Genomic DNA, 24,306 nt, shown 5'->3' with positions numbered 1-24,306 from the left:
TGGGCCCTTGGTTTGCTAGTGAAGTTGAATGGTTTTGAATGAGCCCACCAACGATCAAGTCATGTTAATTGCGTGACTCTCACAATATTTTATATTATTTTGTAGTTGAATTGTCAATATTCTTACTTTTTGTTTTAGTTATGCTCTTACACACACACACACACAATGAGGGGTATCTCTTCTACCAAAAATTGTTTGAGACATGATCCCTATCTCATCCCTTATGGTGTTAGAGTCATGCACTCAACAAGACTTGATTCTTGGTGGCGCATTCAAAACTATTCAACTTCATCAAGAGTCCAACTACCAATTGATAATCCTATATATTTTTTGATTCATTGTGATAAATAAAATAAAATTATGTGACAATACTTGCACTACTTCTTTTTTTCCTTATTTATCTTTTGACTTCCACTACTTTGTTTTTCTCTAGTTTATCTTTTTGACTTCATAAAAATTTTGACATTGAATTACACAAATTCATATTTTATTTATTCATTCACGTAATATTCTATTTGACCCCTTCCTTTTTCCATTTGCTTCCCATTGGACTATATTCCATTGTCTCAGCGTATTTTATTTTTCTAAAGTAGATATCTATAAATAAAAGTATTTCAAAAACTCAATATTTTACCTTTAAAACTCCTAATTATTATCATCAAATACTCAAAAGTCCTCTTTGTCATGTGACTTGTGCCTCCCAATTTTACATCCAAGCATCATGTCCACTCCAAAAAAGTATACCATCACGGGTGAAATTCCCATAATTCTCACATGCATCTTTCATCTCAAATTATAATGGACTACATTAAACAAATTAGGCAATAATTGGTGCCAATCCAATGAAAGTCCATGTCTGGAATTAACAACATTTTCATTCATATCTTCTTCTTATTTTCTCATAAACAATTTAATATAAAACCTTTCCTATCATTGATTTTTTCTATCTAATTCTAATATGGAAACAATTCTACTACTCTAGGAAATTTGTATTTTAGTGTCTTGTTTTATACATGTTTTTTTTTCTAGTAATTTTAATGTTTCACCTCCTCTACCAATTTCGGGTGTGCTAATTGCAAATCAACTAAAATAGTAAGAAAGAGAAATGATAATGGTCATTCACTTTGGCATCAATACATTCACTAATGGTGAATGGGGAAATGGGAAAGAGAATCCTAAGTTGTTGTCACAACCACTTTTTAGCAAATTGAAAAAATCTGTGTATTGTTGCCACATAGATTAGTCAACTCCCACTCTCATTTTTTAAAATGTAAATATTATGGTTGACCAGTCAATGGGTATATTAACTTTGACTCTTGTAGACTTTTCCTCTTTTTTGTGGAGATTGATGATGTGGCAATTTTGTAGGGGCAATTCTTAAATGTGGTATCAAAGCTCTAGGTTCCACTCTAGGACCTTCAGTTCACTATGCTTAGTTATAAGCCAAGGTCGATTCAACTAGCTTAGCCTATGTATGTATGTGTTGGTTCCTTGGGCTGATTAAAAAAATTTCTTGTTATGGTTTCTCTTTACATGAAGGGATGAGGTGCTCTTTTTTGAATTATAGAAGTCAAATAGTCTATCAAACTTTACTCCTTGTGTATGTGATAATTTTTGGTGGATCTTTTCTTCTTTTAAAAATTGTCAAAATGGGACTTCTAAAAATGATTGATAAATTAAGTACCTTAGACTATTTTGATTGAATTTGGATGGAAATCCTATGATTTCAAAATATACATATTGCTTGGATTTCACTTAAAAAGTTACTACTTGTTCTTTGTATGTAGAAGGAAAGATGGATAGTTAATTGATGGTTGAATTTTGCATTAGGTTATGAGTGCCTGCAAAAATTTCAAACTTGTCTTGTGATAGAAATGAAAATATGTATTTTATTGTTAAGTGACACTGATGCATATGTGGTGCAAGATTTTTGATACTAGATTTCACGAAACTCTTGGAATAACATAGTATGATATGTAGGAAGAACAAAGATTTTGTTTGCAAAAGTATTTTATGTTGCATTTTGAATTTAGGAATGCATAAGATTCCAAAAGGAAATAGATATAATTATCAAAATGTATTGCATGTAATGCATGTTTTTTGAAGTTTGGTCATGTTCATAGCACTCTTTGGATGCAAGGTGTTGTGAAGAATCTACTCCCTCTTGATGACTAGTGAGAGTCATTCTGTTTTATAAGGATTGGATTTGAATTGGTTAGGTTATTTTTCAATTTCATGAACTTTGGAGTGATGAAGAGCTAGCTTGAAATGTCTATATGTTCTATGTTTTGCATGACCACCTAGCCACTAAATTTTCTATGATCTATCTAGTGTTACCCATGTTCAATTTTATTTCAATTGATTTTATTCTCTAATTTTGGACTTTGTGAACCATGATTTTGATATTTCTTTGATCTTGAGGTGGCTAGGGTGTGTTTTTATGGTGCTAGTAATGTGATGCAATGTGTTCATCTATGTCATGTTCAATATGGAATGTTGATAGAATATATAAGAGAGTAGATTGTGAAGAACATGTCATTCTTCCTCTTGCATTGAGATTTTCATTTTACTTACTATGTATGAGATTTGGAAAGCTTACCTTCTGGTGAGGGGTGCTGAATGTGGACAAGACAGGGAAGGATACGATAGAAGTGATGCTTTCTTTTCCACTCTATCTGCCAGTATAACTCTAGTACTAAAATGGTTTGGCCAAAGCTATGTGCATATGTCAGAGTATGTTTGTTGAATATGCTTTCCTATGTCCCATCATCCTTGCCATATCCCTGATTAGTTCTACTTAGACATATGTGGAAATTAATTTGTTTCACAGCTACACCAGATACCTCTTGTCTTTTGTATTGTGTTAAGACTCATAGGAATTGTAGGATTGGGAATTCTACGAGTTAGGTAGGATCCCAAGGAAGTGTAAGGCTTCATGGTTGGTTAGGAAAGAACCTCAACCATATTTTATGTGATGAATAAATGATTAGAAGGTCATACATCACAATTTTTATGTTGGTTAAGCACACTTGCATAGTATGAAAGCTTATCATTATAAGTTGTAACAATTGTTGTACTCAAATTTATTTTTATTGTGGTGATGAGATGGACATAAGGGCCTAGGTCACATGAATGAGAAAAGTTTATTTACTAATCCTTACAGGTGATTAGTGAGCATACGTGGATGATTTTCTTAATTATGCATAAAACTGTATTATACTTCTATGATGTACCTATTGTTCTATGTTTGATGCGTAGGTCGATATTTTCTATGATGCTCATTGAGGTATGAAACTTTTGATTTATGTTTGATATAATCATACAATGGAATGAAGTTCAATGTGTATGTCAACATCTTGAGTTTATTCTTGTGTTTATCAGTTTGGTTGATGATTCACATATGAAATGTAATTATTATTGTATCTATCATTTCGACATGAAGGTCAAAAACTAGAATGAAGTTGCAAAATTAATTGGAAGATATTGTATTTAATTATTGATTGGACTATGTGTAGTCGACATTTGAAGTTTGACTTGACTTGCTTTTTGGCATATGTGGTAAGTTTATGGAAATGCAATCTTCTAGTGAGAATGTAAAAGGGTATGTATAGATCCTTAGTGTATCTATTTTCGAGAATATTTTGTATTGGTTCCATCTATATGTCATAATCCACCTTGTGCAACTCTTATTTTATAAGAAGTTGTTAACACATAATTTGATTGATTTAACCTTATCAATAAATATCGATTGATAATTTGGTCAATTTGAGTTGTCTTTTTGGACTCCAGTTTATATAAACTTTGTCATGTATTCAACTTAGACCTTTGGTCAATGTGTGCGGTTCAAATTTAGTTTAATTATCTAATAATATGTAGAAATTTGGGTCAATGTTGCTTGATATACTTGACTATGCGGCCTTTATATCATTCATTTACTTGTCATATATATGTCATTAGTTTTGAGCTAGTTGATGTATTTTAATGTAAACACATTTGGATGTCAAATTTTGCTAGTGTTTGTATGCATAATGATGATTAAATATTGATGAACTTATATTGATGATGTTGTATGTGGATGTCATTATATTTCACGATGATTCAATTGATGATGATATACATGTAATGTGATTGCATTACCTAATTAGGTTCTCATGTGTATTGGCCTATTGATGTGGATACTTACTCACCTATGAACACCACATGCTAGGTGGTACATACACATGATTATCTATGTTACTCATGAGCTAGATGTGAAAAGTTTTGAATCTTGAAATCGAAATTGATCTCATTAAAATTTAAGCCTCTGACAATCTGAATGAGCTAAAAGTATTTTGAGTGCATATATATGAGTATGACAGGAAGTGGATATGAAGTACCTAATAGCGGGGTCAAATGCATGGTATGATAAATAAGCACTGGTATGTGTTTGATATAATGTGATTTTAAGGTAATATGTTAATTTTGAGAATCATTGAGATAAAGAATCAATTGATTTGATATTTCATTTGATATTTGATTTAGTTGATCATATATAATGGAATGATATTTTGATGTTGTTCCTGTAATGCAACATAGGGAATGCCACATCATAAGAAAGGGGAAATATTGTCAGAGAGAGGTTGTCTAACCTTGCAAAACTATAGAGTGGTAAAGGAATTCACACACTCACATAGTAATATTCTTGAAATAATTGATTTCTTACTTAAAGTGTGTGTTTGTATTTCTTTAAACTATGTGTACTTTAACATATGTTAATTTTCTTTTGAGAGGCCATGCATTAGTTTTATTTGAATTCATTTAAATAAAATATTGGTTTTATTTAAGGAAATTAAAAGATGTCCTTATTAAGTTGATGAAAGTTAATATTGTTGATATCATTGATTATTGTGAATAATGGAAGTTCGATTATTAGTCTTGACATTGTGAGATTCTTGGGTATTATTTGTATATATACCACTGCATCAAGATGATGCATTGCATTGTTTAAGTGGGGAAGGATGTCGCAACCCACTTTTTAGCAAACTGAACAAATCTATGTATCATTGACACATAGATTAGTCAACTCCCACTCTCATTTTTTTAGTTATATATGTAAATCGATTAGACAAAGAAAATTGAAACAATAAATAGTAAGTTGCAAATTAATGAAAATAAACTATTAAAAATAAATTGTTTGAAATGGAAACATCGTTGTTCTTTTCTTCATGCATTGGTTGACCATAAAAAGAATGTTTTGGGGATTAAAAAGGATGAAAACAAACCATTGACAAAACACATAGGAGGCACGAGAGACAGAAGGGAAAATCAAGGGACCAAAGGGAAATGACCAAATTGTTTGTTAGGTTCCTCTTTGATTTACACTGAAATTTATTGTTCATATATCATTTCATGTATCCAAGAAAATGCACTTCCTTTGCATTGAATTTGTTTTAATTTTTTTGTGGGCTTGATAGGTTGTGTTTCTCCTTTTTGTTTTGCATGGGAGAGTTTTTACTTTCTTTTTGTTTGTTATAACTCATGTAAGTGTAATCTCTATAGATGGATATATTACATATTAGGTTAGGTGTATTTTTAATTAAAATAAAACTCTTTCTAATATCTATTTGAATGATAGTAAGAAAGTCATCTCTATCTTCATTAGACTAGATGATGAATTTTTGTAAATGATAGTAAGATTTTGATTTCATTATCTTAAAAATTAGGTAGTAAAGATAAATGTTGAAGACATTTATTTGAGCGGTTTGTAGATTAATTCTCTTTCTAATGATCAAGCTAGTTTTATTTTCATAACCGGATTGAGAATTATTATCAATTAGAGTTGTTGAGATAATTCTTGGGAGAAAATTTGCTTCTAAAAATAATAAACATTGAAGGTCGATGGAAGGGGTTTCTTAGGTTATTTTCTCTCCTAAACTATTTGAAAATATAATTTATGGAAATTTGATCTATGGTTTTTCTTTTTTTATTAATTAAATTGACCTTCAACATTTTATATCTTAGGCGGACTATTGTGGATGTAATTATGAGTATTAAATCATAATTTAAGTATTATTATGATGAGGGAAGCATTAGTTTTGTTTAGAGAGTTTTTGCAAGGAAATGTTTTTTTTTTACTTCCTCCCCATAAATTAGCATATGGACATGGATTTAAACAATAAGAAAGAAGAATTTTTCTATCCCTATTATCAAAATTATTTATGAAAACTACCATTATAGATAGGCTTATTTACGTAGATTTTTTTTTAGAGTACAATAAAGAGATTAGAAATACTTTCCCTTTAGAACCATTCCTAGTGTCTTAATGTGAAATATGTGAATTGTCTCAGCACTATAAGCATAAACATTATCCTTTTAAATGTAATAAGGAAGATGCATTCCATAAGGGGAAAAAAATGGTTGGGTGTTCTAACTTTCATTACATGGTTGTTTTGTTAGATTTGTTAAGTAGTCCAAGTGGGAAGGGGGCCCAAAGTCTATAGAAATTGATATTTGGGATTTTTTTAAGTAAGGATTGAATACTAGTGATTTAATGAAGGATCTAATTGTTATTTTTTTGGGTAGTGAGTATCTAGGGTATGCATGAAATGGGAGAAAAATTTGTCCCACATGTTGGGTATTTGTTTGAATGTTAGTCTTTATCTTCATTGATAAACTAAAAATGATCTTTTCATTTAGATTCTTATAATTAAGTTGCTACAAGAGGGGTAGTATTTTCATGATCTATTTTGTGGCTAAGGGTCACTATTTATTTGAAATTGTGCTTGACTAAAATACTTCTTTGCATTAGTTATTATCATTATTGGTTATGGTTGTGAATTATGTCCTTATTGAAAATATTAAAGATATCTCTATTGTGGTTGCTTGTGGTAGTGTATTTTATTATTTTTCCATTGTGACTATACCTGGTGGATATCCATTTTGTGTTTTCATGTGTATGAAATGAAGTCAAATGGGGAGATGTAGGGTGGGCATGCCCATAAACATATTATTTAAAATTTGGACATGGATGTATTTAGTAGTCACAATTCCATTACTCTTCTTAATTTTACTTGTTTAGACTTCCTTGTTGTCGGGCTAGGTATCTTTCATGTCAGGAAAGATTCTAGGGAAGCTTAACAACTTTGTGGTAGGGTGGTAAAGCACTCCTACAATATTCTCACCTTATATGTTCTTGAGCAAGTTTTGGAGCTCTTATCAACTAGTCCACCATGTTCAAAACATTCCAAATATACTAGATTAGTCAATTGTTGGATTTGTTGAACAATGTTATTCATATGGGTGTGTGTGTGTGTGTATACATACATACATACATACATACAAACATATATATATATATATATATATATATATATGTGTGTGTGTGTGTGTGTGTGTGTGTGTGTGTGTGTGTGTGTGTGTGTATACATATATGTATATATACATATATATATAATACACACACACATATATGTGTATATATGTATGTGTGTATATATGTATATATGTATGTATATATATAGATATATATACATACATATACATATATATATACATACATATACATATATATATACATCTATATATATATATATACAAATATATATATATATATATATAGATGTATATATATGTATGTATATATATCTATATATATACATACATATATACATACATATATAAATATATACATATACATATATATGTACATATGTATATATATATATATATATATATGTATATATGTGTGTGTATATATACATATACACACACACACACACACACACACACACACACATATATATTCTTTTATCCTTTTAAATCTAAATATTTTCATTGACCAGTCAGTGGGTATATTAACTTTGACTCTTGTAGACTTTTCCTCTTTTTTATGGAGATTGATGATGTGGAACCTATTTTGTATGGGCAGTTCTTATAGTTGTTCAATCCAAATAGATTTGATGCCAATCACTGGGCAACAGTGGCAAAAGAAGCTAGATTTTCCCTTGTTATTTTGATTGCCAAACACCATGATCGATTCTGCCTCGGGCCTTCTCAGTATACAAATCATTCTGTGAAGAGAAGCTAGTGGAAAGATGGAGAAGGGGATGTTGTGAAAGATGTATCAATGATTGCAAAAGCCCAAGGCCTTGATTTTGTTGTGTATTTGTTTCCATGGGATCAATATGAGGCTTTCTATGGCCAAGAGCTGCCATATAATGAATTCTATTTGGGATAGTTGCAGGAGCTCCTCATAAGGTTAGAGTTTACATAATGCAAAAAGATGTGGAAAATCTATAAAATGTTTGTTTACTACAAACAATTTTCTTGTATTGCTTCTGTGACTAATATTCAATCTATGTGAAATTGCTACTCCACTTCTTCTCCATAGTTTTAATAGTATAAGTGATTTCTCAGATATCCAATGTAATTTGTAGTTTGCAGTTAATCAATAACAAGTTTTGGAGATGGCTTAAACATCGCATACTAAGGCTAAAAGTGTTAAATAATCAAATTTGACTTATTTATCCAAGCTTAATTTATTTCTTAATGTGTGATATTGTTTAAGGGTGGCCCAAGTTTAGCCTCTTTTCTATGTACACCTTTATTTTTTTAAATATTGATTCAATAATTTTCTATTTCTATTTCTATACTATAAATATGAATATCTTATATTATTATTCTACTAAAGTGAATCCATATTGTATTTGTTTTTCTTAAAGTTAACTTTGATTGTTGGTTATGGAACTTTTGAACGCTATATGGATAGGTGGAGTTGGACAAGATAGCTATCATATCAATTTTTTAAAAAAAAATTCCTACTATTTTAAGGATTGGTATTGATATGGAGAAGTACTATTATCAACATATTTTATTTTAACATTGTATATTCATTGAGTTTAAACTATGAGTGAGATTTTGACAAAATAAAATTGTTGTCTTGTATGTTAGTTGATAGCTTTAAAAAGTATTTTTCAAGTTTTGGGTATTAAGGAAATTCCTTGTAGAGATTATCAATTGTAGAAGGATCAAAAAGTGGTCATTTAAAAGTGTTGAACTCAATACCCACATAGTGAAAAGTTTCTAAAATTATAGTTAAACATGAAAGCTTAAGCCACCAAGTCGAAAATTTTCATTTATTTTTTTGATGTTTTAAGACCGATACACTAATTGCAGGTATGACCCCATATCAAAAGTATGGTTTGATGGAGCTAAAGGAGATAACACCACAATGAATTTTATTTTTTCCAAGTTGTTTGCTATGGTTAATGAATTACAAATATGTGCAGACATATTCTTAGATGCAGGGCTAGACATCAGATGGGTGGGAAATGAAAATGGGAGTGCAAGTTCAACATTGTAGTCTACCATCAATGGATCTTCGACCTTGAAGATTGGAGACCTTTCCATTGAAGGGTATTTCATATCAACCCCCAAAAAAAAAATTCCATTTTTCCTCTGCAAATATACTGTAGTACTAAATGTAAAATAAATTCTTGTTTTTTTTTTCACTGTAGGTATTTGAACACTGGAGACCCATATGAAACTGATTGGGTTCCTATAGAATGTGATGTATCCATTAGAAAAGGTTGGTTTTGGCATCTATTTTAGAAACCCAAACTGCTAAACAAATTTTTGGATATGTATTATAATTCAGTCGGGATAGATAAGATAAGATAAATATATTAATGTCCAACGAGAGACCACAACACCAGTCTATGGGACTGAAAGCTTACAACCAATAAGATAGAACTAGATAGAACACCTAATGGTACTAATAAAAGAACACCAACTGATATTCACAAAAGAACAAGAACAAAGTCAAGCAACAGATGAAGAAGAGACAGAGAGAGTGAGGGAGCAAAGATATGTGTGTTGCAAAGTTGTATAGACTGTGCACATCAATTAGCCTTAGAGGCTAACCTCAACTCCCAACCTGTAGGAAAAGTGTCTCAAATCACCGCATTGAGGTTTTTGATCACTGTCCACTTACCCTCCTAGCAGGAAGCCATAATAAGAACTCAAGCCTGCTTAAGTTTTGTCACTTGTGATCTAGTAAGATCCTAATCAAGATAAATCTTGGCAGAGAGAGGGAAAAGCTTCCTCTTTGCCCTAAGAACCTAAAGGCGGTCGACATTTGAGAGGAACCAAATAAAAAGGGTACTATCATACCCAACCTAGGCATAGTCTAGTGTGATGTCCAATTAGTCCTTGAGGAAAGAGTAACCCACTACAAGAGGCTTTGAAGAAGAAGAAGAAGAAGAAGAAGGAAGAGAAAGACCACGAACTCGCAAGTTGACCTCACTGGCATGCCTGACCCTTTCATCTACTATCTTAGTTTGGACTAGATTCTCCACTCCAAGGAGAGAAGTGGAAGTGGAGATGGGGTTGTTTCAAATAGATGCCCATGATTTCAACTATTTTTCAATTTCAATTTTCAAGTAGGATTGTTTGTTGTGGAGTTCAAGTTATTTCTTCCTCAATTGGTCGATATTAGACAATTACAAATTAATCATTTGAAGTTTGAGTTGAGCAATATCCATATTAGTTGTACTTAGCTTTATAGGTACATCCAAGTTCTTTTTCATATGGTAGTCAAGTTGACTCTTCAAACCAGTCAGTGTTTCTAAAAGTGTCTCACATATGGACTACACAGTACCCCAAAGAGATTGATTCTTAGCTTCAACCTTAATCAACCTATCACTGAGACTAAGAGAGAGTGAGGATGACGAAAGAGTTGTGTCTTGTAAGGCCTTGTGTGTAGTCTCCATTTTTGTCAAGCGAGCAACTATTTATTGGAATGTGACTTGATCAGATTGGGTATCCCTAGTATAGATGGATAAACTTCCACTCGTCTAGGAAATGTCCCCTCCCCTGGATGATTTTGTTACACAACTTTCAACTGGCAATCTATCAAACTATTTACAAACAACCCGTAGACACCAGTGCACCAATGGTTCTTTTCCCGTTCGAGTTAGGGACCAACGACGGATAGCTAGGGTATGGCAGCGGATGAGTGGACTCACCTTAACAATAAGAGACAACAACAAAGAAGACCAACGAGGAAGATCCCAACATAGTAGAGCATTGCAAAGAGAAGGAATGACTCTGCAATAGTGGCTAGGGAAATGAGAAAAAACCAACAGAATCTATATAAAAATGAATGTTTTAATGATCATTCATGATTCACACTAGGGCTACAACAACTCTGCATCATGACATCTAAGGCAACAACTCTGTAATACAGCAACAGAAAAGACAGAAAAGAACTATCTCAACAAAAGCCAACTCTCCATCACAGCTCTACACTGGCTCACTCCAGCTCATAGATCCGATTTAGGAGAGACACATAGGGATGAGGACATTTAGCACTGACTATACCAGATCAAATTAGTGTTGGGCTACAAGCGCTCAAGGTTGCAACGACTCTACATCATGGCTCCACACTCACTTACATAGAAGATTGTTGCCTCTACATCATGACATCATGGCTCTGCATCACAGCTCTGCACTCACATTATTGAATTCCACCAAATGCAATAGGGCTCATCTTTGAAGAAGATGTAGAAAGGCTAATGGAATTCACAAAGGCCATTAAAACCATTTTTTCAAAGGACTTAGTTGCTTCTTCTTATGTGATAGCAAGCAATGTGAGAGGGGAAACTTTTAATCCTAGCAATGTATTGAACAACGATCTTTGGACTTACTAGGCACCCAAGAATTAAAAAAACAACAAAAAAGTAAGTTGGATATGTTTGGAGAGCAAAGAAGTTAGGAAGCCATTGGACTTGGGCAAAGGGTGATAAAATATGGTGTTTATGCATTTGGTATTGATGGGAAGAAAACAATGCTTATGAGTAATGGGACTACAATTGGGTACACGAATCTTGATAGATTGAAAATGCCTTGTGAAATCTTCCAAGGTTATGCTTGTCATTTGGAAATGCAAAGGTGGAACTCCTCTCATTTCATCATTTGGGTTACATTTTGATCCATTTTATCGAGGGAAATAAAATATGGTGTTTTTAGTTAGCCAATAGGCTTTCCCTTTGGGATTGCCTACAATCGGAAGTTGTCTCACACACCTGAAAACCATCTTCACTCGCCTATACCATCATCGTATACCATCTTCAGCAGTAGTTTTTTCATCATCTAAAAACATATCATACAATACTTCACCTTTCTATTGCTCTTTCTTTACAATCACTTGATGTTACGTCTTGAGATGTACAAATGAGCTGGGCCATCAGTTTTTGATTCCTGCATCCACTTTCATAATGAGAAAAATCTTCAAGAAATCTTTTCCATTATGATTTGATATGAGACAATCTTAAAATCTATAATGAGAAAAATCTAACCTAAATCTTGTCCATTATGATCTGTGTCAATAACAATGGTATGTTGCACTGAACCATCTTAAGCTCATCATTTCCTATGCTTTATAAAATCAGGCAAGAAACTCAATCTTTTAATGGTGGAAAGGAATGGCCATTGAGATTATTAACATAGAGATCTAGCATGAGAAGATGGTTTTTCCAGGTTTCGCCCATTGCGCAACTAGGCCTTGCAAGAATTTCCCCATTTTCAGTTCTTGCAATGACTTCAATTGTTGAATGGATCTAGAAATGCTAGATAACCAATTTACATTTAGATAGATTTGTAATAATATACACCTTCCCTAAAAGAATTTGGTTTAAAATTTTCCAACCTGTAGATGAAGATTGATCAAGGTCAGAAGCGACGTTGACTGGAAAGAAAGGGTATGTTGCATATTGCAAAGAGCAGCCTGCACCCATAGTACGTCCCTCCGACTGAGATAAACATCCATCTATTATTGTCTATGTAATGTTTAAGCAATTCACACACCCTTCCCTGCTAAGATATTTCAGGCACCAGGCAAGCCCATATATTGTTGTATTCCATTGGAGTCTATATTCAAACTACGTGGCAAAGAAATTACTCATTCTTGGAGTTGAAGTGCAAAGATGCATTAAAAAACTTTTACTTGTGTAAAAAAACCAATGAGCTTCATCCTTATTTCCAATACTTTGGCTTTCATAGAACTGTGAATTTTCATCAGCATTAGCCTCTGTATAAAAATTATAATTTTCATAGCACAGAAAGAAGTCGTCATAGATTATTCTTCCTCTGCAAAGATAAGAGCAGTTCTGTGCAGTTGTGATGCATTCGATGCAGTTTGATGAGGTTTCTTCCTGCATGCACTGAGCCAACATGTAAACTGGGTCTGAGCCCATGAGTTGCTCTTTCATGGCAAAACTAGATGAAGCCACCACTTGAAGAATAGATGCAAAACTGATATTCAAATTATGTTGAAAGACAGTGATGTTGTTGGTCTCGAAAGTGCTACAGTTAGATTGCAGGAGATTAGTCTCTAGATCTACGAATATGGGCACAACGAGCACCATTAATAATAAGAGGACTAGTTGATGAAGTTCCATGGCCTCTGAAATACCATATTATCTGTCATAAAAAATAAAATAATAATGGTTAAAATGATCTATTTCGCTCAAAGCATTTCTTTATAAAGCAAACAAACCACTTTTTAAACAATTCATAATTGTGGAGAAGCATGATCTATGATTTATATTAATTTTAAAAACAAACTCAGAGACCCCATTCTCATGATTGGCAGATCTAAGGGAGCTAAACTATCTAGTTCAGGTTTGAGATCCCAACAAGTATTGGAAGGCTCAAGAAATTGAGGAATCTGACACTTTCAAACAATGTCCTTAATGAAACCAAGTCACCATGTCCACCTGGTATGGAAGTTCCCCGCACCCCCACTCCCCATAATTATCTCTGGAGAAGTTAAAAAACTGGAAACATTAGGGAGGGGCATAGTAAATTGATGCATTGGATGAAGAGGCTCCATACAAGCAACAACAACCAATGGCCTTTGACAAACCAATAACATCAAAATGGTCTAACGGACCTCTGAAATGCCAACATTGCTTGAATGGTTTTAAAAGAAACCATTGCTGAGTGGACAAAAGAATGCTAGAGGAAAAAAATTCATAAATTAAGGTAAAACTTTCTGATACATAATAGCCCTTCTAGAATTTGAAATCAATCAAACTATAAAATACACTAATATTCAAATACTATATTCCAAAAATTTTAGCATGAGGTGTTGTAGCCTCACACCATTGCATTGTATTTCAATATGGTTTGATTGAAATAAACACCAGTGAAATTTAGGGGAATTTACTTTATAGGGTGAATACCATAGTGAGAAAAAATCTAGTCTGATGAAACTTGCAATCAAACTTAAAAAATAAAAATAAAAAAATCTAAGATCTCTTTTAATCATATTATTCATTCTCACATGTCTTCTTTTTGCTTGACTGGTGCGTATGTTTTATGGAACAAAAGAATTTTATATTGTTGTTTAAAATATTAGAATTTTACATTTTAAAAGAAAGATAATTACATCATTAGGGTCAAGAAGGTTGGATATGATTTATCATTGCACTAGACATGGAAGCTCATCATTGTATTTCACAAGTTGATGCCTATTGTGGAAACATTCTCTTGCTATGCTAAAATAGAGAAATTTGGTGAAAAAAATGGATGTATGTTGAGTATAACATGGATTATGTAATTTTTGTGAGTGCAGTTTCTTATTGCCACTATTTTGATTTTTTTTACAGAAATTACTTTTTGCAAAGATTGAAAAAAAAAAACAAAAATTTCACATATTAGTTAAATATCTTCTCAAATTTAAAACATTTAAGCAATTTTATTAGTACGGATCATCTTTAGTGAATTTATTATTAAAAAAATTGATCATTTTTTTATTTTTTTCACTCAATAGATTGGAGGTTAAAGTAGAAGTGTACTATTGATTTCCTAGAATGTAAAAATGGATCTATGCTGAATATAAGATGGATTATGTAATTTTGGTGAGTGCATTTTCTCATTGCCACTATTTTATTTTTTATTTTACATAAATTAATTATTGAAAACTTATCTATGCATCAAACACACTTGTAAGAAATATACATGATATAAATAAATAATATAGTGGTTACATTACACATTTTGTTTAGGAAAATGATGACGATCCAATTCAAATAAACACAATTCACAAAAAGATACACCATTACAGTAGTTTCAACACAATTGCAATTATTTCGGTAGGCACATGACTTTTTACAACTACTTTTTGCACTCTGGTATTGACCGATTTTCATTGCCAAACATTTACATAAATTTAGATTAATGAAAATGCAAAAGGAGTTGGGAATCGGTAAAACTGAAATGTTAGATTTAGATTTAAAATGTGGATTGGTGTATTTGGTTCTTAGAATGATGTTGAGTTATGAATGTTGGAGAAGTATGGATTTGATGGTATATCTTTCTATTTATCTGTGTTCTATTTAATTTTGGGTACGTATAATAGATTGAAAATTCCTTACAGTTTGGTTTATCAAAGATTTACTCTATAAAATTTGTTGTATAGGTTCAATTATGTTTTCATTTTAATATTTTAATATTTTTATTAATAGTATTTTTTGTACATTGGCTTCCATTTTAAATATCCTTCATTTTATCATATACACAAACAAAGTTTTTTTTTTTTGCAAAAAGAGGGGTAAAAATTTATTAAGACAAAAAGGAATACAACAAGGAGAGCTCAACAAGGAGCTCGATCCTGAGCAACAAGATCATCAAATTCTTGCACCATCTCAAAGGACAGTTGCCTCCTATCCCTAATATTCCAACCCGGATCATGACTAGATGCCCATTTGGTTAAACAATCAGCAGTTCTATTCCATTCACGAGGAATATATGTGAACCTAATGAACTGAAAAGAGGAAGAGAAGAAAAGAATCTGCTTAACAACAGTGGCCAGCTACCAACTAACATCCTCAAGCTCTTGCAACGAAAGCATGTTCACCACCACCTGGGAATTAGACTCACAGATAATCTTACTCCATCCCCGCAAGCAACACTGTTCCACAGCATATAAAATAGCTTGAGCTTCCATGAGATTGTTAGTATAATCACCCTTATGAACTGAGAAGAAAAATTTAACATCCCTAGAACTACAATGAGCCACTCTGCCAATACCATCCGGACCAGGATTCCCATGGGAAGAGCCATCAGTGTTAATTTTCAGAACTCCACAGGGAGGAGGAGTCCAGTGCCCATCCCGGTTAACCCGACCCTTCCTCTGATGGTGAAGTTGCCTGGAGATAGAAGGAAACCTATGAGCTGCAGCCCCATCCTGCAGATGAAAATCGAGGCGATTACAGATAGCAAGATCAACCGGATCCATACCCCCATCAAGCTCACACTTCACAAGAATAGTTTCCTAAAGAGAATGTGATATTTTTCACCAAAGATGCAAAACACCAAGCCGAACATCTTGGAATATGCGACGATTCCTCTCCAACCAGATATGCCAAAGCATGAAATATGGGCCAGCAATCCAAGCAGCATGGAGAAAAGAAGACTTGGAGGGAGCAGTACGCAAGCGGGCCCAGAACTCAGGCAAAGAGGAAGCATGCCGACAAGAGCAACCCCAACCGTGCCACCAAAGGTGCCATATCTGAGTAGAATAGGAGCAATGGAAGAACAGATGGGAGATAGACTCCTCTCCATTACCACACAAAACACAATAAGAGGGGCCCTGAAATCCACATTTACAAAGATTATCCCAGGTAAGACAATGGTTGTGAGCCACTAGCCATATGAAAAAATTGCACTTGGACCAAGAAACTTTATTCCAAACTTGCTTCCACCAAGGGACCTCAGCATCCCCAAATAATTGTCTAGTTATCTCCTGATACCCAGCAGAGACATGATATTTACCAGACAAGGTACCGCCCCAAGCCAAAACATATGGACCAAGCAAAGAAGAACACTCTCTAGAGGCTAGAATTTGAGAAAGCTCCTGACGATCCATGTCTGTACCTCCAGGAGGCCAATCAAAAGAATGCTTCCATCTGTAACCAACAACAGGTCCCAATTGATAAGGAGTCTTATAATGAGCCACTTTATCCCATCCAGCGGCAAGAAAAGAGTCACAAAGAGGCTGAAGATGAGGGTATATGGATAAAATGGAAGGGAATCCATCCCAAGCATCAGACCAAAACAAAGCCTGAGAACCTCCTTTACATATCCAAAACAGACCCCTCTTTACCAACATCACACCTGTCTTCAAAGTATGCCAAACCATTGAGCCACGACCTTCAAGAGGAAGTGCAAAAACAGAGCAAGGATCAACACCATGAAAATATTTATGAGTGATAATACGAGCCCAAAGTTGATGTTGTCCAGAGCACCATCACAAATAAAGTTTAGCAGCCAAAGCTTGACTACTCAATAGAGCAGATCGAAGACCAAGACCACCCTCCTTTTTAGGCCTACAAATAGTTGCCCAATTAACCAAGCTCCATTTAGTACTACGCAAATTACCACTCCAAAGGAATTGTCGAGAAAGAGCATCAAACTCCTTGAGAAAGTAAATAGGTGTAGCGTGAACCATGCTTCGATAAGTAGGAAGAGCTTGGATAACAACTTGAAGAAGAGTAACCCAGGCAGTAGTAGAAAGCCATCTATGAGTCCAATGATTTACCTTATCCTGAAGCTTGGTAATCAAATTTTTCCAAAAGAGACGTGGTTGCCTGGAAACAGCAATAGGGATGCCAAGATAAGTCAAAGGAAGTGATCCTATCTGAAACCGTAGGATACCAACAATCCTGTGCTGAATAGAATCATGAGTGTTAAAAAAGTAAATGGAAGATTTGTGCTCATTAACTTTCTAGCCTGAAGCTACCAAATAACAAAGTATTTTATACCTATTTTCATTTCTATTTTTTTGAGTATTTATTAAAAAAAGTATATTTAGGTTTTTAAGTATATTTAGGTTTTTTCTATTTATTTTGTATTTAATCTTAAAATATGATGCAAATATTGCTGAGATTTATGACATATTCAACTTCCTGTTTTGTAAATTTTTTTCATGTGTATTTATATAAGATGAAAATGTTTATATATTTAATTTTTATACCAACTATGTAATCTGCCCTTCACCATCCATTTAGAAAACTTCCAATATTAATCCCAACCCTTAATTAATTTATTCCTTGACCCTTTGATAGAAAACAATATAATACTTTACATATTTCGTTATATTAAATCCCCTTTATGAATGAATTTGGTATAATACACATTTTTATTGAATTCAATGTGGCTTTGTAATGTCCCCACTATTAGGATTAGTTTGGGACAAGAAAAATTTGTAGAATAATTGTTAGCATCACAAAAATAATAAAATTAACTATATTATTCAATTCTTGAATATAATCCCAATCTTAAGGACATCTCCAGATCGGGCTTCCTAGCTCATAGCTACCTCATTATCTTTTCGGGAGCGCATCCCTTAACATTCTTTTTGGAGGGGACATCCTCTATCCAAGGCCAATCACATATGCAATTGTTGAGATCATCAAAATATTTTGGCACATGGAGACTATCCATCGATTCCTAGCCATGGTGGTCAAATGGAGATCTTAACATCTCGCATACCCCATGCTTTGAGTCTTATCAATCTCCATGGTGTGAACCCTATAGATTAACACAATGCTATCAAATTTCTCTTATTCTTCATATAAAAAATTTATTAGTATACAAGAACAAAACAAAATTAATACACTTAATTATATTTATATATTATATGTTCATTAATCTCAATTAATAAACACATATATAATTTTATGATAATATCTATGAATAATGTTAAAAGGCACCTAAAAATCAAAGTATTCTTACCTTAAATCTGATCACTTATCTTCCCTTTGCTTATGATGCTCCAACCTTTATCATACCCCTTATGGTAGACATATGTAGGACAAATTTGAGAATTTCAATAATCCTTCATTTAGTTAATATCTTCCCTTATCATTATTATTTTCATGGAATTGTGAGTCCAAGTATGTTGAGCTATAATATTAATTTTTCTTTGCTGAAAGCTATTTATCTAATTCACATATAAACTTTTAGTAATAAACATACTATCTTTTTTATTAAATATCCACACTTTTCTTAAGTGGATTTGTTGCCTGGTATATTTGTTCAAGGTAAAGGAAATATGAAATGTGATAGTGTATTTAAGTACTTTGAATATTCATTACAATTACCCCTTTATAATATATCCTCTCATGTTATATGAGCAATCAAACAAATAGGGGTTTTCCTTTACAATAAAATTGTTTTTCATGTATCTTCTTCAATGTCCTTTACTGTGCTTCTTGATTCATTTTTATATGTGCCTATGCATCATCCAAAGAATGGGTTGTGTTCCATTTGAATGGTTTAGTTACTATAAACTTTTAATATAAAAAATATTAGATATTTAATTTTTTTATACCAAAAACATTAGATATTTAAATTTTTTTTGCTAATAAGATTGATTCATGACCCATGATGTACTTATTTGTGATTATTATTTATTAGAAATTACTTGTAATTTATGTGTAATGATAAGTAATTTTCTATCATGTGATTATTGGTAATGTAAAAATTATTTTAAAAGTTTAATTATAATGTCAATATAATTAATTATAACTTATTTTCTTTAAAAAATTATATTGTAGATCTCATGCTAATTGATTATATTTAAAAATTTATACATGCATTAAAAATGGGTGAGATCCAAGGCATCATGTTTAATTTCCTAGCATTCCTTTTCTATGGGAATTAATTATTTAGCAGGATAGGAGTGTTTCACCATATTTCTATATATACATATCAAACACTTGTCTTGTACTTGATTGTGTTGTGAAATGGGAAAAACACCTACTATAGTTTGAGGTGCATTAAATACTCTTCACAATTGAGCATTGGCCAAGTCAATCACCTTTCAAACCTATAAGTAAGGCCCTTAGTATAACTTGTTTCCTAGATAGCCTATTGGTTCCGCTTAATTTGGGTGGATGAAGCAATGACTAATATAGTTTGATCTAGTACAACTCACAAAGACACAAAGAAAGCCCAAACAATTAGGATGCTCAACCCAACTTTATTAATCTATTTATGAATAAAATAGCCACCGTACATACACACCCATCCATATTGATGTACTTTCCAATGAATCAACTACTAATTGATCCACATGCCTCCACATTCACAAAAGGCTATACTCATCAACTATTAGACAAGAAGCCATGAAGCTTTATACAATGAAGTCTCATCAACCATTAGACAAGAAGCCATGGAGCTTTATACAATGAAGTCTACTACTTAAAATGTGATAAAATGATATATACAATGCAATGATCTATACAATGTAATCGTGCATCTTGTTGCTAACACGTGGTTTCTAAACTCAAGTTTATTGATTTGAAATTATTTGTTCACAATAACATGTACTCATGAAAATTATATTAAATAGATATATAACACTTCATTTACCTAAGAACCTGACAATTTACTTTCAAGAAATATTAAACAAACCTATTGCACTATATTAAACTAAGATTCATTCGTAATTATAAATATAACTGGTAAAATACATAACTCGTCTAAAATAAACCCATAAATATTCCTAGCATCCAGGCATGTTCGAAGACTTATAAAGGCAACATGTAAAGCTTCAAAGAATTTATTTGTTCAATCAAGGACTTGTAGCACAAATCAAAATTTCTTTACTCACACAACTTAGGAAGAAAAACAAGCTTCCATTAAAAATGTTACTGTGAAAGCCCATTGTAAAATGGATCAAAATGCAGGCCAAAAGAAGAAATAATGGGCACATTATCTTTGTACTTCGAAATCACTAGTAAAACTCTGGTAGCTTTCACAGACTTTTCAAGTCTATGAAGTTTCTTGTAACCAATTGTAGTCCCATTACTCACAAGCATCATTTTATTCTCATCATCATCTAATACATAAACCCCCTATTCTATTACCCATTGCCCCATCACTATGGTTTCCTGAATCCTTACAACGTTAAACTCAATAGCTTTGAACATCATTTTTCAACTCAATCCAATGAGATTGATTGTTGTTTCCAAAAACCTTGGGTGCCCAATAAGTCCATATATCATTGTTCAATACATTGTTTGGGCTGAAGGCTTCCCCTCTCACACTGCTTGCTGTCACATAAGAAGAAGAAGAAGCCAGATCATTAGAAAAAATGGTATTTATTGCCCTTTTGAATTCCATTAATCTTTCCACATCTTCTTTAGAGAAAAGGCCTGTTGTGTTTGGTGGAACGTTGAGCAAAAGAACACAATTTCTCCCCACTGAAGCGTAATAGATGTCCAACAATTGGCTTAGCGATTTGGGTTCCTGATCAGAGTGCCAAAACCAGCCTTTTCTGATTGATACATCACATTCTGGAGGTTTCCAATCCATTCCATTTGGATCTCTAGTTTTCAAATACCTGCAGGGAATTAAACCCATTAAACCCACATTGTTGTTTAGTTTTAATAAACTTCAAAACAGAGGAGGTTTGAAATGGGTTGTCTTACTCTTTAACGCCTTGGCCAAAGGTGTAGGAAGATCCGTTAATGGTGGACCAAGATGTTAATCCTTCTGTACCATTTTCGTTTCCCACCCATCTGATGTCTGGTCCTGCATCTGAGAATACATTTGCATGTATCTGTAATTCTTTGGCAATGGAAAACCACATGGGGAAGTGGTATATCATTTTTGTGTTATCTCCTTTGAATCTGTCGATCCATACCTCTGATATGAGACCATACCTGCCATTTATTTACAATCACTGATTCAATAAGAGCATGCACAATATATATTGGATTGAAATTTTCACATATACCAATAATTGATTATGATTTGCTTTTTTGGTTGGTAATTGATCTATTTGTGCACATCTATAAAGACATTGGGGACAACGACTTGAACATTTGTCCACAAATATGACATTTGTGAGTGAGTTAATATTGGTACATTTTTGAATGGGTTTCAAGCATTACATTAAAATGTCCATTTTTTGAACCTTTGATAACGCTTCAAGGAGTTTTGTTAATACCAAGAAGTGAAAAAATATTTCTCAAACTATGAAGACCACAATTTATTTTTGTCAAAATCTGGCATACACTTTAGTCTCAATAAGTACACCATCTTAAAATGTGTAGATAGACACCCTTCCCTATCAATCCAATCCTTAGAACACTATACTAAGGAATGTTAATATTTGTCACAAAAGTCATACAAGAAAATCATATGCAATAAACATACATTAGTACAATCAAATGGCTTTTCCATGAGCTGGAGGAGGTCAAAGATCAAGTGAGACATATTGAGGCAACAAGGAATGGGATGGATGCTAATAGGAGGACGGATTCGGCTGACAGGCTCACTCTAGCTGAAAGAAGGATACACAACCTGGAGAACTACAATCACAACCTTGCGAATTAGATGTTCTCTTTGTTAAGCTCCATTAACAAAAACATCATCTCTCTTACGGGCTGGATCAAAGACAGAGAAATGCAGGATGATGAGGAAGGAAAAGACAGGGATGAAGCCAGAACGGAGGACAACTCTGCAGAGGACAACACCACTCCCAAACAGGACCAGGGGTACCAAAGGGCGCAACAGCTGGAAGCGGAGGAGAATCAACTAGCCTTTGAGGCTGCTCAGGTTATGCAAGAGTTGGAGTGAAAGAGTGAGGAATAACTCTCACCTATTCTTTTGTTTTCCTTTGTCTTTTGGCTTTTGTTCTGGTTTTAGGACGTGGTATTACTTGTCTTTTTTCCTGGTCTTTTTTCAGAACTCTACTTTTTGGCTTTATGCTTATTATCAGCCTCTAAACTTTTCTTTTCTTTTGGCTGGGCTTTCACGCTTATTATCAGCCTTTTATGTTTTAACTATTGGATTTCAAGATCCCTGTAAAACTTGTTTATCTAATAAAAAACATACATTAGTACAACTTTTTCACATCTTTTTGCATTATGTAAACTCTTCACAAAGGTTCAAAACTCTTACACGGTGAGGAGTTCCTGCAACTACCCCAAATAAAATTCATTGTACTGCAATTCATCCCCATAGAAAGGCTCATAATGATCACATGGAGACAAATAAACACCAAAATCAAGACCTTGGGCTTTTGCTACCATTGATAGATCTTTCACAACATCTCCTTTTCCATCTTTCCATGGGTTGCTTTTGACCAACTGATTTGTGTACTGAGAAGGCCAGAGGCAGAACCCATCATGGTGTTTGGCAGTCAAAATAACAAGGGAAAATCCAGCTTCTTTTGCCACTGTTGCCCATTGATTTGCATCGAGCCCATTTGGATTGAACAACTGAGGATTCTCTTTCCCATCTCCCCGTTCACTATTGGTGAATGTATCAATGCCAAAATGTATAAACATTATCATTTCTCTTTGTTTCCATTTCAGTTGATTTGCAGTAGGCGCTGGCAAAACCGGCAGAGGAGGTGGAACATTCAAATTACTAGAAAAACCAACATGTATAAAACAAGAGACTAAAACACACATTGCCCAGAGTAGCAGAACTCTCACCATATCAGAGTTGTTTAGAAAAGATCGATGCTTGGGAAGGTTTTATAAATTATTTCTGAGAAAATAAGAACAAGATATGAATGATAAGGTTGTTAATTCCCAATTTGTTTTCTTGGATTTCATTATAATATAAGATGAAAGATGCATACGAGAGTAATGGAATTGTCGCCCGTGATAGTATTTTTGGAGTGGACTGGATGTTTGGATGTGAAATTGGGTATCACACCTCATATGACATGAGAGGATTTTAGAGTATTTAATGACAATAATTAGGAGTTTTAAAGGTGAAATATTGAATATTTTAAATATTTTTATTTATAGATATCTACTTTAGAAAAATAAAATAAGTTAAGAGAATAGAAAATAGTTTAATGAAAAGGAAAGGGGACAAAATAGAATATTAACTAGTGAATGAATATTATATAGTATTAATTTCTGTAAGAGTTTCATAAGGTTCATGAAGAGATTGAACAATAAATTAGAGATAAGCTAAGTAGTGTAAGTATTGTTACATAAATCAATCTTATTTGTGACAATGAATCAAAATATATAGGACTATCTGTGGACATTTGATCTGTTGGTGAATTTGAATGGTTCTAAATAAGTCTTCCATAAATAAACAAAATAATGGAAATTTAGAAAGATATCATGAATTATAATACTTATTATTATCAATAATTGTTTCATACAACAATAATATATCATTTATTAGATGCCAAAAACAAAGAAATTTGAAGAAAAACCTAATAACTATTATATTTCACATTCAACAATATATGCAAACCTTTTTGATATATTTATCTTTCTAAAG

General features: G+C 33.0%; 2 pseudogenes; one reads left to right on the top strand and one right to left on the bottom strand.

Moving 5' to 3' along the window:
* The first annotated feature begins 2,575 nt into the window (after positions 1-2,575).
* Positions 2,576-11,990, top strand: LOC149556428 (alpha-L-fucosidase 1-like; annotated as a pseudogene).
* An 8,706-nt stretch (positions 11,991-20,696) lies between these two features.
* Positions 20,697-23,498, bottom strand: LOC149556427 (alpha-L-fucosidase 1 pseudogene; annotated as a pseudogene).
* Between the last annotated feature and the right edge of the window lie 808 nt (positions 23,499-24,306).

This window comes from Cupressus sempervirens, chromosome 5 (assembly GCF_028749045.1).
Source record: "Cupressus sempervirens isolate cs-2001-9-10 chromosome 5, ASM2874904v1, whole genome shotgun sequence".
Lineage (NCBI taxonomy): Eukaryota > Viridiplantae > Streptophyta > Pinopsida > Cupressales > Cupressaceae > Cupressus > Cupressus sempervirens.
This window is presented reverse-complemented; position numbering and strand designations above follow the sequence as displayed.